The sequence below is a fragment of the Opisthocomus hoazin genome, chromosome 2, assembly GCF_030867145.1.
Source record: "Opisthocomus hoazin isolate bOpiHoa1 chromosome 2, bOpiHoa1.hap1, whole genome shotgun sequence".
NCBI lineage: Eukaryota > Metazoa > Chordata > Aves > Opisthocomiformes > Opisthocomidae > Opisthocomus > Opisthocomus hoazin.
This window is the reverse complement of record NC_134415.1, coordinates 56,811,327-56,825,439: the sequence shown is the minus strand read 5'-3', so window position 1 is coordinate 56,825,439 and position 14,113 is coordinate 56,811,327.

The window sequence follows — 14,113 nt, the reverse complement described above, 5'->3', positions numbered from 1 at the left end:
GGTAGTGGATTCCTGTTGTACAGTAGTTCAATAATCTAGACAAGTACTCATTCAGACTGCAGAAACATTAGGCCTTTATTGAAAATAACTACAGTTTCACAGGTATTTTTTCTTCTTACTTTAAAATAAAAGCAGTGAATGGCTTAAGCTGAAAGGCTAGGCACTCAAGTGTCGTGTTGTAGTTTAACCCTGCAGCTGGCAACTAGGACTTGACAGTCGGTTGCTCACCCCTCCCTTTCCCCCCAGCGGGATGGGGAAGAGAAATGGAATAAAGAGGAAACTTGTGGTTTGAGATAAAGACAGTTTAATAAGACAACAAGGAAATACTAATACTAATACAGCTAATGTTAATAATTAGGATAATAATGAATATGCAAAACAAACTATATATGATTTTTCGCACCACGTGACAACCAGTCCACAGCCAGTCCCCAAGCAGCAATTGCAGAACACCAAACTCATGAGTTTTGTGAATTTCACAAAACTCCTGAAACAGACCAAACTCCCCAAAAAATGTTCAAACTCCCGGACAAGAAAGGATTCGAACTCACGGAAATGGGAAAAGCTCGCTGCCCCCCAGCCAACCCCATTTGTAAACTGAGCATGAAGTCCATGGTATGGAATATTTCCATTGGCCAGCTCGGCTGTCTGTCTGTCTGTGCTCCCTCCCAGCTCCTGCAAACTTCCTCATCAGATGAATACGAGAAACTGGAAAAAGTCCTTGATTTCATAGCAACAACTGATAACATCGGTGTTATCAACATTCTTTTGGTACTAAATCCAAAACACAGCAGCTCCTGGGACGAAAATTAACTCTGTCCCAGCAGAAACCAGGACAGCTAGCAAGCAAGCGGACAATCCCTTTAATGATGTTGAAGCTAAAAGATCCGAAATGCATCTATGCTTTGTTTAATTTTAGGCTTCTTTTATTTTTTCGTACATTTATTGTCATTCGTGTTACATTTTTTCTGTGAATATAAAGCCTTCTTGTTCAATACCAGTTCAGAAATAATAATACCAGATATATATTTAAATCTTCTGGTTAGCTCAGGTGTGTGAGAAAATTTCAGCTTTCAAGACAATTAAAATATTTCACATAAGAACAGGAGCGTTCTATATAGTCTTAACTTCATTCCAAGCATGGCAAACACTTCCTCTTTCTGCATCTGCCTCCCTCCCAACAAGTGAAACAGGAGGTGAAATGCAAGCACAGTTGAGACTTTCCAAAGAAAATGCTAATGCCCTCGGATTTAAGAACAACATATTAATTTGAAATTAACAATGCAAATAATTGTTTCAGAGAAAGTAAATGGGTAACAAGACAAGTGAGTAGGAGAAGCCTAGAGCGTGCAGGACAGATTCCAATTTATTAAAGTCAATAAGCCTGACAATTTTCATTTCTCGCATTCTTTACACTTTTTAGATTCTGTCCCAAGACACTAGTCAGTGAGCTTCTTCAGTAGGCTTTAGGTCCAGCTGGTGACTTAATCTAAGACTTTTTGAAACCCTAATGGAGGCAATTGAACTTTGACATGTAGTAACTGATTGAATTAAAGCCTAGAGGAATTTATAAGCTCTAATTAGATCAGCTCAGCAAGTGCTATAGTGCAGGGAATTGTCCTCACCAGAATTTAGACCTATTGCTGGATTTAAGGTTCAGCAACTTGATGTATTATCACGGTTTTGAGCTCTACTTCAGGCAAGGTGTGTAAAGAGTCATTAATAATACCTGCTCCTTCAAGTCTCCCTGTGAGTCACCATTCCTTCTGCTGTAGCACCCAGTTACGGCTGGTTACAGTGCCAATTAGGAATAGCCAACATTTATTAATTACACCTATATTTTATATCACACTACCATGTAGATGCTTAGGCCAAAAATACGCTTTCTGAGAAACAGTGGGAGTAAGACTACTGTTGCAGAGGCCCATCTCTTTAGGCAAAACAGACAGGTGAAGGGGAAAAAAGATACTATCTTCAGTTTAGCAATGGGAAATTGAGATAGACACACAAGTAAGGCCATGCTGGTTTAGCTGTGCAACTATCTGGTACGGTTTGTACTGCTTCATACAGCTACGCCTAAATTACAATCTGCAGTGGAAGCTGTTTAGTTCGCATTAGATGGGCATTTTCCCCCTTAGCCATAGGGGCAGCCCTGGCCACTGGGAACCTCCCCGGGGACGGACTGAGGCTGGACTGGGACATGGGTCTGTGGCTGGGCAGGGATGAGGGGAGCTGGAGGGCGGCCCTGCTGCGGCGTCGCTGGAGCAGGGGCTGGCGGCCCCGGGGGCTGGCGTGGGGTCCTGGGCCATGGGGAGCCCCGGAGAGCTGGACAGGGACAGCTGGGGCTGGTGGTGCCCCCTGGGCCCTGAGGTTTTCAGACTGACATCTGAAGCAGAAACTCATATCGGAAGGGCCATCTTAATTTACACCCCGTGAAAATTTTTTTCTGTCATGACTATTTTTGTCTAGAAGTTTGGAAAAAGTGAAATTTTTTAAAGTGAAAAATGTATCTTATAAATAATCCTTATGTCAAATGTGAGTTATTCTCTTGCTGTATATGTAATGTGGACATGAGTTCATATTCCTAGAACAAATTTTTGGGGAAAAATTGTATAAAGTTGCTCCATTCTCAAATGTAAAATTGGAAAATGTGACAAAAGTTATGTAATACGAGTGATATTATTAAAGCTGTTTGTTTTGTTTCAGTTCATGTGAAGATGAGTTTAAGAGTTATATCATGCAATGTCACATCCTATTACTGAAGTAAGTTGAAAGATCTTCTCAGTCTCAGTCTTGTAACTGCCAGGCAAGAGAGTCCATCATTTTTGTGAGAACTGATTTAAGAACAGATAAAGCCTGGGATTCTCTGATCTGTATATCACTTGCACTGTCCGCCGCACTTGTTGAGTGTTTTTGTTTGACTTGCATAGTTTTTGCCACTAAAATAGAGTTCTCTTGTTTATTTCCAACACTACGTAGTGACTTCACAAGTGGCAGTGAAAGGAAACAGGACTTGTAAAGAGTCATCACAAATAAGTACAAGCAAGCGGTTTTCTTTTATTTGCCATTTATTATGTACTGTAAGCCTAACATGGATTTGGAGAACAATCTGTGTGTATCTTAAAATTAAAGAAATGCTACATTTTAGGCAGCGATTTCCAAATCCATCTTACTATTCCTGTCCCACTGTCTCCAATCTGATCAGAAATAGTGTATAGTCTCTAGCACTAACTTCTAGTATAGTTTGGTCCCTTGAAATAGAGCAAATCCATTAGGGAATACCAATGGCTAGGCTAGGCTAGACATCGGGTCACTTATATTTGCACCACTTAACATGTTCCTCAATTCCTAACCAGGTATTTAGAAATTCTCCATGTATTAAATACTGTATCTATGTCTACAGACTTCTTCCTGGCTACTCCATTCAGGTTTGGCGGCACTCATAGACATACTGCATTTCAGGAGTCCCCTAGAGCCACCACATACCAGGAGCCACCACATACCAGAAGCCACCACATGCTTAGAAGAGCCTTGAGGCTGTTCCATCTTTCGTTAGGTACTTTGACACACCTTTGTCTATCTCACTGGTCCTGCACTTAACATGTTTTTTTAGACCCAAGAATTTAGGCCATTGAATGGTATTTTCAAGGAATTGTTCTTTTTTAAGCATAAATTTGGTAAAGTATATCTCTAACAGCTGGCTATATAATGCCTGTGACTTTGGATCTTTCAGGTGAGGACAGATGTATTGAAAAGGTGTCTTCCCAGAAAACAAGCATGTTAGAGTTATACTATGATAACACTTCAGCTCTTCCCAAATGCAACATAGAAGCGTTAACAAACATTGCCCCTAAAAACCCTGTACATGAAACTGTTCACATGATGCTGAAGAATAATGCTTTCTTCCTCACATCTTTTGAAAGCATGGTATCTTTGAGCTAAGTAAATGATTAAGAGAAATAAGAAGTTTATCTTGTCTCCCTACTGTTCTGCATAGGTTCTTATTACCACTATCACCACTGTAGCTGTTGAGTGAACACCAGCTCTGCATACAGCATTGTAACTCTCATCCGTCATACGCAGCTTGTTTTCCCTCAGTCTCTAAGGAGAATTATGTGAGCAGTATAATGTTTCCCTTTGGTGGCTTTCTTTGAGGTGGAGAGTTAGTTGCACATACGCACTGCTGTGTTTTTACGCTAGAAAAAGTATGATCAAAGAAATGTGCCTTACACTTCAAGCAGAAAATGATAATGTTTGTGACAATCCATATTTCATGAAAACAGTAAATTAAATTTAGTGAAAAAACAGAACTTTGTTTAAACAATAGAGAAAAAGCTTTCATAAAGGTGAAAACAGAGAGAAATATTTCTTCTAAAGCATGAATAGAATAAGTAAATACATAACAAAGGGGATGTTTTTTAAACAAACTTTCCCCACAGAGCTCTTGCTACCTAAAAACTGTAGGATAGTTCAATCAGTGAAACTCATGCACAGTAACAGTAAAATGTTCAAAAATTTAGTAGGAGCAAAATGTGCTCATGTATTTTCATGCTGGAAAATAGCAAAATTAAACAAATTAAAGGAAGAGCATAAATGGGGAAAAGCAAGATTCTGCTTTGCTTTTAATATGTTTTGAAAAATATTGTAGTCTACCACTGCCAGTATTTATTTTTTGAAGTAATTATGTGCATTGTGTAGTGCTTGTGAAATAAACATACAACTTGAACCAGTGTTAAGATATCAGATCCTGCCCAGACAGAACAAGCAGGACATTTCTTTTATATAATGCAAAGTATGCAATTGGGTAAAAAATAGTGTGACCTGGAGGTCAGTGACTTCCAACACCAGTGATTAACAGAGAAAGACACCCCAAGATCAAAGATGATTTGGTGGAGGTTGCTTCCTTCTGCTCCTGCCTGACTGAATGTGGAATTGTGTGTATGAGTTCTTCAGCTGACCTCAGCTGTCACACTATCACAGGAGTGAGAACTATGCAAAGGACAATGTAACCCCCCTCCCCCTTTGCCCCCACATTTTAATGTATTTTTATCTTAGAATAGTTTTCCTCAACACTTATGCCCCTCAACTGTTCCTTTATTGCTCTAATGTAAAGATATATGTGATACTTGGAAATCCAAGGGAAAAGCATTGAAAAATTACTTTCAGTTTTATGGAAATCTTTGAACCAGGAAAGATTTTACTGACATAATTTAATGTTCTGATTTGCATAAAATTTGAGAATTTTCCCATAATGGGAGAAAAAAAGATTCAAAAATATTTGCTTTCTATACCACCAGAAGTTGGGTAATCATCAGAAGTATCAGATGTTACATAATCTTGGCTTTTCTCCATCCTGGCTGCCTCCCCATGTGGTTCGTTGTCCTCCATACTTTATTCTGGTGCATCCTGAAGGAACTTTGAACTTAATGTTTCCTGTGAGCTATCTCATCACAGTTATAGCTACTATCTCTTCATGCTGATCTCTAAGCCTGTTACCTTTCACCAAAGACCTCGACTGTCTCTTAACTATGTCTTGGGTATCTCCTTGTTTGCCTTCAGTTACACACAGAGGATCAGACCCTTTGGTCTTTCTCCCATAACATTCATACATCTGAAACAGCTCACCCTACCAGCACTAGAAGTAGAGTATTTGAGTTCTCCCCCTGCTCCCTCACCACAACAAGACCAGCTCCTATTTTACTTCATGTTCTTTCTCAGTGTCACAAAAATTTCTCTCCCCAAGGGTGTATTCCTTTCTCAGATCCTCATCCCATAGTAACTAATGTAACAGCTCCCTGGCTTCTTTATAATCATCTTTTAAAATTTTTTTTTTCAGGAAACGCAGCCACAGAAGTTATCATCCTTGCCCCTCGTTTGCCATTATATCATTCTTTATTTTTACCCCTACTTACTCTTCAACTGTTATTACCTCAACTTCAAGCAGTTTGTCAGCATATTCAAGTTGTATAAGACCCTATTCCTCGCTGCACACCTAAATTAGTTTGTGATGCTCAGATTCCTGACTTTTTCTATTTGCTTGAGAGGATCTCCTGTTTTCTTGCATGCTGCCCTGCATGCATATACATAAAGTTTCTGAAACCAATTTGCAAGGCTAAGTAAGTCTCTTAGAAAGTCCTATTCCTTTCAAGCAACATGTTAGGCTTAAAAAAGGGGAAAAAAAGTTTTTCATGTCTCTTATCATGTATAGTTTACCACTTTTCTCAAAGAGGATGAACTTTTTTTCCTTCCCACCACACAGTAAACAATGTAGCAAAGAAAAAAATCATAATAGAAAGGAAAACAATGGATTTGAATTGACAGGAGATTGTTTAGAAAGAAAATCACTGTTTCTTTTCTGAAGTATTTTTTTCACATAAGAATTATTTTAAGTGTCTGAGTTTGCTCTAAGACTATTTGCTCTCTTGACATTCTCAGGGGTGCTGAGAACAGTCTCAAGGTGGAGATGCGCTTACTTTAACATTAAAAGAGAAAAAACCCCAACAAATAAAGCCAATAAAGGCATAATAAAAAAAGCAGCTTTATCATTTTGAATATTTTAGTGAAATGTAGATTGTCAAAGGAACTATAGAAGACCTGGAGTGTCTTATTTAGTCTTTAATGACGTCTTTCTGAACAGCTATTATGTAAAAAAAAAGTCATTGACTAGACCTGCATTAAAAAAAATGAAAGTAGAAAGAAACATAAATAAGCAGTAAATTAGTAACAATAATAGTACTGACAGAGTATTCCAAGATATGCTTAATTTATGTATTGATACCTTAAGTATTTATTAATGATCTGCAAATTACATTTAATGACATCTAGGTGACAGAACTAGTTAGAAGACTTCACAAAGCTAAGAAGAGACATATGCCCAGCAAAAGAAAATCCTGGTAATTTAACACATAGAGTGGGAAAATTTCAAATATAAATATTAATATTTATTTTCAGGCTTTAAATTACCAGTTCCATGCCTGTAGAAAGTTCAGGGAGAATCTGTGCTTGTCAATAGCAAACAAATAAATTGTTACTGTGAAAAATCAATGGAATATATTTCTGAAAAGATACTAATGGCAGAATCACAGAATCACAGAATGGTAGGGGTTGGAAGGGACCTCGGTGGGTCATCTAGTCCAACCCCCCTGCTGAAGCAGGGTTACCTACAGCAGGCTGCACAGGACCGTGTCTAGGCAGAGAAGGAGACTCTACAACCTCCCTGGGCAGCCCGTTCCAGTGCTCCGTCACCCTCAGAGGGAAGAAGTTCTTCCTCATGTTCAGACGGAACTTCCTGTGCTTCAGTTTGTGCCCGTTGCCCCTTGTCCTGTCACTGGGCACCACTGAAAAGAGTTTGGCCCCATCCTCCTGACACCCACCCTTGAGATATTTATAAGCATTTATAAGGCCCCCCTCTCACCCTTCTCTCCTTCAGGCTGAATTGAGGCAGGCATATTGAATTGAGACAGAATTTCGTCATTCTAACATTATTGTAAGAACAAAATAGGTAAGGAGACTCTGACCTATTTTGGAGAACTGTAAGAAGATACTGGAGAGTAGGTCTACACCATTCAGGAAAGAAATGATTTAAAGAGGCATCAGTTACATACAAATAATAGCGAAAAACAGAATATTGTGAGGGGTTATTAGAATGGGATAAGTCTACTTTATACTTGGCCATCCAAGAAAAACAAGACAAATATTTAACTAAGAGTTAAAATATTAAAAGTTGACAACAGGGAATACCTCTTATACTACACAAAAGGAAGTGCTGGAATGTAGTGCAAAATATTAGTCAGCCAAGAACTTTGAAAAATTTTAAAGAAGGTATTGGATGATTAATAAGAACATCCACTAATAATTAGCTGACAACTTTGAAAAATATTTTGCATAGACATTCATGGCTAAATTAATCAGAATTTAGCTGGAGTAAGGAAGGAATTTCCACTACAGAGAGCTCAGTTGTATTTCTTAATTTTGGAGTTTTTTTCTAACTTCCTGTAACTATCAAGTATCGTCTGCTGTCAGAAACAGGATTATATGGACCACTGATTTAATTCCATTGGTAAACTGCTGTTCTCCTCCCAACTAAGGCAGCATTTATTTCTCTTGTGATAGCATTTTATTGATGACTGAGTTTCTTTCTGCTTACAGTATTTATAAGCATCTCACTGTCTTTATTGTTAGCAGAGACTGAACCTCTGTGCAGGAGCCTTTCTATTCCTGAAATTATTCTCTGGATTCTGAAATTTGCCCATCATATCTTGGAACAAGCATTTCCCACCCTCTAAACAATGTTAATGGCAAGATTCATCACTTCATAAGTAAAAGAAATTTTAAAAATCCCTTTATCACTTATATGTGTTTGAGAAACTATGTTAACTTTATATATATTTGGCAAACACAATATCTGACATTTAAAAACTTATTAATATTTGGACAAGAATCCTGGAAGACACTTGAAATTCAAGCAGCAAATATGCCTGGATATCTGCAGGAAATTTTCGTAGTGCACAAAGAAACTGCTTCTTCTATGAAACATTTGCAGTGTTTCAGAGTTGAAGGGAGGTACAGAGGATACACACTTCTAACTCAAAGAGCCTTTTAAAAGAACACTGCACGTACATATAGTTATTTAAAGATTCTTTACTGTACTATAGACTTAACATGACCATTTACATATGTAATTTTAATACCGTGTCTGTTTTTCAGCTGTGTTGAGCTTTGAGAGTGAACACTTACAAGTTTTCATATTATCACAATGCTTTTTTACCCCAAAACATTGCAATGACATTCACTCTTGAATTATTTGCTTCAAAGCATGCAAATACTATTATTATATATAAATGCATATACATTAGTTTTTAAAAAGTAGTTAATGAGTATTGGGTTTGGTGAATGTTTTTACTGTGGAGATTAAAAATTGAAACAAGAAGGAAAAGAATGAATCAGAGTAATCTGAAAAAACAGGGCATCATGCCCTGGAGTGTAAGAGATTCAGGCCTTCAGGGGCAGCACAGCCCAGCAGTAGAATCATTCAAGTGAGAAATTCCTGCCACTGGATATGACTGAATTCAATATTGATATGAAGCAGTAGTAATTCCGTAATTGCTTAGGTACTAGAGTGGCAGAAATTCTATAAAATCCCTAATTAGGGAGATAGAAAGCTTAGTGTTTGATACAAGTGTTGACTTAAGTCTGCAGCTGGCTCTGAACAGTTCACTGGGAGTTGTGCTGGGGAGTCCTCTTGAGTGCCCTGCAGTTGTTTTAGGCTGTCCAGGGCTTCAGTTGTCCACAATATCAACATCTTAAATGCAGTTCATCTTCTACCCTGAAAGTAAAACTCAGTGTGGAGGTAAAAGCTAATACACTGTCAAAGAACAGGCAGAAAAAAACTTGTATCTGCTCCACCAAATGCCTTTCTACCACCAAACTTCACTCCTGGACTGAGCTGTCCCTTGCTGTCAGATCCGGCAAAGGAATGAGAAATTCAGAATTTGTGTTTAATGAAAAATCATTGGTGATGTTAAACTCACTGTGAAAGTAGGAATCCCCTTAAGTGTTTCATATAACTCAGGAAACAAGAGAAGGATCAGAAGAGAGTACAGTCAGTTCTTCTGGAAAGGGTTCAAGGAACAAATCAATGCTCTAGCAGTCTGGAATCCCCTATCAACATGAGATCTCTGCAATACATCTGTATAGGCCAGAAATACATTGAGTAAATAGTGAGAAGACCTAAAAAATCAGGACAATTACTTCTGATTCTTGCTGTGACACCTCCCATCAAGCTTAATATTCTGTTAGTCTGTACGGTCTGATTAAGATAAAATAAAATGAAGCACCTAGAAGTGTCTATACTTAGCCACATGACACCGTTTGAGATGGCTTTCTAAAAGAATAGGTGCCAGGCAGGACAATATTTTTTGAACCTGTTGGTATCCAAAGATAGCTGGAAAGAAGATATAGCCATTGCATGCTTGAGCATGGTCAGCAGCTTGTCCTTATGAAAGCAAGCATTAACAATTCTCAGCAGTAATATCTCTCTGATTGTTAGTGCATCTCTGCTAACTTTAGTCAGCCATGAAGATCATACTTAATGATGGTGAGATGGTGCATAATGATGTAGGTCTGAAACTTTTAATAGAAATTCTCCGTGTGACAAATGATGTATTAAGTTGGACTGGGTCTTTAATATCCTGCCCAGTGAAAGAATCTCGGGAGTCTTATGGGTAGGACCAATTTAACAACCAACTTTCTCCTAATAGAAAAAGATGACTTAGTCTTCAGAGTTTCCTCATTTTGGTCTTGCATCTGGTAAGAAAATTTGTTAATTTTTAGGGGTGAACAGCCTCCCAGGTTTGTGTGTGTATATTTCACTTTCCTAAATATACCAAGAAACCAGTGTAGTTGTTGCAGTCTCTGCACTGTAAATTGTACTTCACAGTATGTGCTGTTGATAATAATAACAAAAAGAAACTTGTTTGCTTAAGGAAACTTCCTTTCCTTACGAGAAATACTAGGAGGATGCACTTCTTAAACAGATGACATGAACTTTACAAAAGTGGTGCTTCTTGATATTCATGTGATACATAACATTTTTTAAATATTGCATTTGCTAGGCTTGTGTTGAAGTTTGTTGATTCTATTTTGAAAATTAGAATTCCATGTTTATTGACTGTGCTTTTTTGCTAAAGTTTGCCAATTTTATACACAGAAAAGATTTTTCTGTTTGGCAGCAAAGCATACTACTTCTAAGATGTGAAAATCAAGAATGAAATTTTACTGAATCACGTATCATTTTAATGGACCACCTCTTTGGCACCCTAAGCATTTTAGAAGTAGTTGATTGTCTGTAATTACACTGGTGTAATTACACAGTACATAAGGAAGATGGAAGAAGTGTTTTGATTATTGTCAATATAGAATCTGGTTCACTTTCCCATTGTCTTTTTGGATCTGTGACAAATCTAAGAAAGAAAATGTATATTGCATGAAAATTGATGTTATGTGGCAGTTGAAGTGATGCCCCATGTTAAGTGTCAGAATAGAGAACAACTACAAACTAAATGCAGATCCAAAATCCCAACCTAGCAAATAAATATTAGCATTAGGTTGTTGCAAAAACTGAAAGTCTGAGTGTCTGTTCCACTGAAGGGAAAGAATGCAAACATGCTTAAATTCACCTCTAAAATAGCAATAGCCAACCCTTCCTAGTAATTATTTTTTAACACTTCTCCATAGAAAATATTAAGTTTGGTTTTAACTTATGCAATGTAAAAGCAGAGATGATCTCAGTAAACGTAGGCGCAATCTTACCGCAGAGCACTGTCAAGCCTAATAAGAACCCTAAAGACATGAACCAGCATTATATGCCTATGATACACAAATTATAGGCACCAAAAGCGTTTTCACTATAAAGATAATAAGTTGTTTGTCTTGAGCAGATTTGAAGATATCATAAATGTTTTTTTCATGTGTGTGTCTGTAAGGAAAATAGTCTACATGCTAATGGATTTGCTGTTGCATTCATCAGTGCTTTAGCCTAAAACAATAGCTGTAAGATGTATTAGCTCCACTTATCCAAACTACGTCTTATTTGTAGATGATACTATCATTTCAGAATACTAAATTGACAATTTTGTTAGTAGACTCAAATTCTTAAATTACGTGGTTGGTTACCATAGCAGCTAGACAGCAGAAGCCAACAGATTAAAAGTATTGAGCTGCCCAGTTTGGTGTTTTCCCTCTCTTAATTCTACTTAGCAGGTGTTTCACCCTTCTTGAGAGAGATGTTGAGGCAGGAAAGTGGGGACAGTAGTCACAGGGGACATCTTATGTGTACTGGACAGGCTGAGCCCCTGCTTGACTTTTGCCTCCTGTGATGATAGATTTCAAGCTCTCAAATATTACACTTGTGAGGGAATGGTGCCTTTTGTTTGCAGCTGCCAGAAAAAAGTGTCCTTTGTTTGCAGCCTGTCAATAGAATGACCTTTCCCTCTTGCCAATTTATGCTCAAGAAATACATGTGGTTGTTTTCCCTTTGCTGCATGTTTCAAGAATCTTCCAAATTTGTTTGATCAGTGGTTCAGAAGCTTTCAAACTGACATGAGAAAATAGACATTTTTGCAGTCTCATTTTCAATTGGACCTGAAACAGCTGAAGCTAGAGATCAGCTAGAATTAATCTGTACTTAATGAAAGAAACTTGCTGAATTTCTGTAAATGCTTGCCTATGACACAGATCCAGAGTTACATAAGAAGTCTGCCATTTATGCAATCTGCTTTGGTAATATTTATATTTGTATTCAAATCTTATCGCTTGTGAAAATGAATAAATCAAAACCTTGTAATTGCCCATCAGACAGCAACCTGCATTTTGGAATATGGCTACCTCAAAGGAAAGAACAGGCTTCAAAAGCCACTTTCAGGTTTTCAGAGTTGGTCTAGCCAGCAATGCTTTCTTCCTGCTATATTCAAAGCAGATGCTGTCTTTGTCTTTAATTAAACAATGCAGTTGCACCATAATTTTATAAAAGTGCAATAAAAATTTAAAAAGTAAATTTAGATGCATTCTTATCGGCTACGTGGCAGGAATGGGTGTACTCAAATGACTTTTGCCTGTACTCCAAGTTCTCTGGAAGTCACATAGCCATGTTAGCGGGGCATTGTACCCAAGCTGCAAATCTCTGCTAAAAAGAAGCACATGTTATCCCGAGCACATGTTGCATGTTAACATTGTGGCACTGCTTCTGATCTGCATCTGATCCACGTTCAGCCTTCTGGGAGCAGTGTAGACCTTCTACTGATCTCTTTTCCTTCTCTGAAGGTAAATGAGGTGCAAAACTGTCATCAGGTCCTCTGCTTAAGTTCTCCATATGGACTGTACCTTTCATGTCAGCAGTATCAACTAGCTACTGTTGCACTGGGTAATGCCCATGACTACCTACAGTGGAAGCTCACGTTGCATACAGGCAACCAGTTATGGCAGTTCTTTATATCTTAAGTGCCTTTAAAAAACAAGACTTAGAAATGGCCGCCTGCACTACCATGAGTGTTCTTTTGGAGGGAGGAAGCATGGGATCAGATTTTTAGGAGAATTTTTTAAAAGATTGCTTGTTTGAGTGGGGCCACACCTCTCCACTAAGCTGCCTAATTCCTGATGGTTTTTAGCAAGTGCCATGCTGGTTAGACTCCCATGTTGTACAAGGGACGGGTTACTTGCCCAATTTGCCAAGTCGGGAGCCATGGTTGCATTACATACATTACATATTAATCTATCTGTTCTTCCCTACTGATCTCAAATCTAAAAATCTGTCTTATGTAAATCTTATGAAAGCTAAGGCACATGCAGAACTCATAAATCTCATTGACTCAGAGGGGATGGGTTATGCATTAAAGTCAGAGCAGTAACAAACAGAGGTGAAGGCCCTCAGCCTAAGCCTCAAAGAATAAATTTGAAGTGAACTTTAACCAAAGAGTAACATATGCGAGGAGCAAATGCAGGAACAGCTACAGCAGAGTAATTTGTTATCCTGTGGTAAATCTTGATGGTGTCTCCGAGCCCTTAGTTGCCTGTGACCAGCAGTTGAATTCCTCTTGCCTTACACGTGGTATCTCACCGAGGTGCACTGTGCTAACTGTGCCTCTGAGCTGTGTTATGATGAGAACCATACTGCCCTTCCACCCTCTGGCAGCTACATCCAGACCTCTTCCAAAAGCATCTTAAAATATTATCAGATTACCCAATAATATAGAGGTCATGCCAATATTATTTACAGCCAAGTATGTATTTAGCATATGCTAAGCTAACCTGTGCTTTCAGACAATAACAGCTTTGATGAAGTTGCATCCTAAACTAAATCTTAGCTGTTCTTGACTGCGTCAATGGTCTTTTGCTGCTGCTTCTGCCCAATATATCAATATATTCTCAAACAAATGGTAGCCTTAGCTGCATAAACTTTGATCATGTTGTTCCTCCATGTTTACCCTAGAACAGCAGGCAGCAAGCATTCCCTCAGGCAGGGAAAGACCTTCCCTGTAAGGTGCAGAGATGACCCTTCAGCTTCTTGTTGTGGCCTCCCAGGTGAGACTGCTGCTGCAAGTGTGAATGTTTCTCCTTC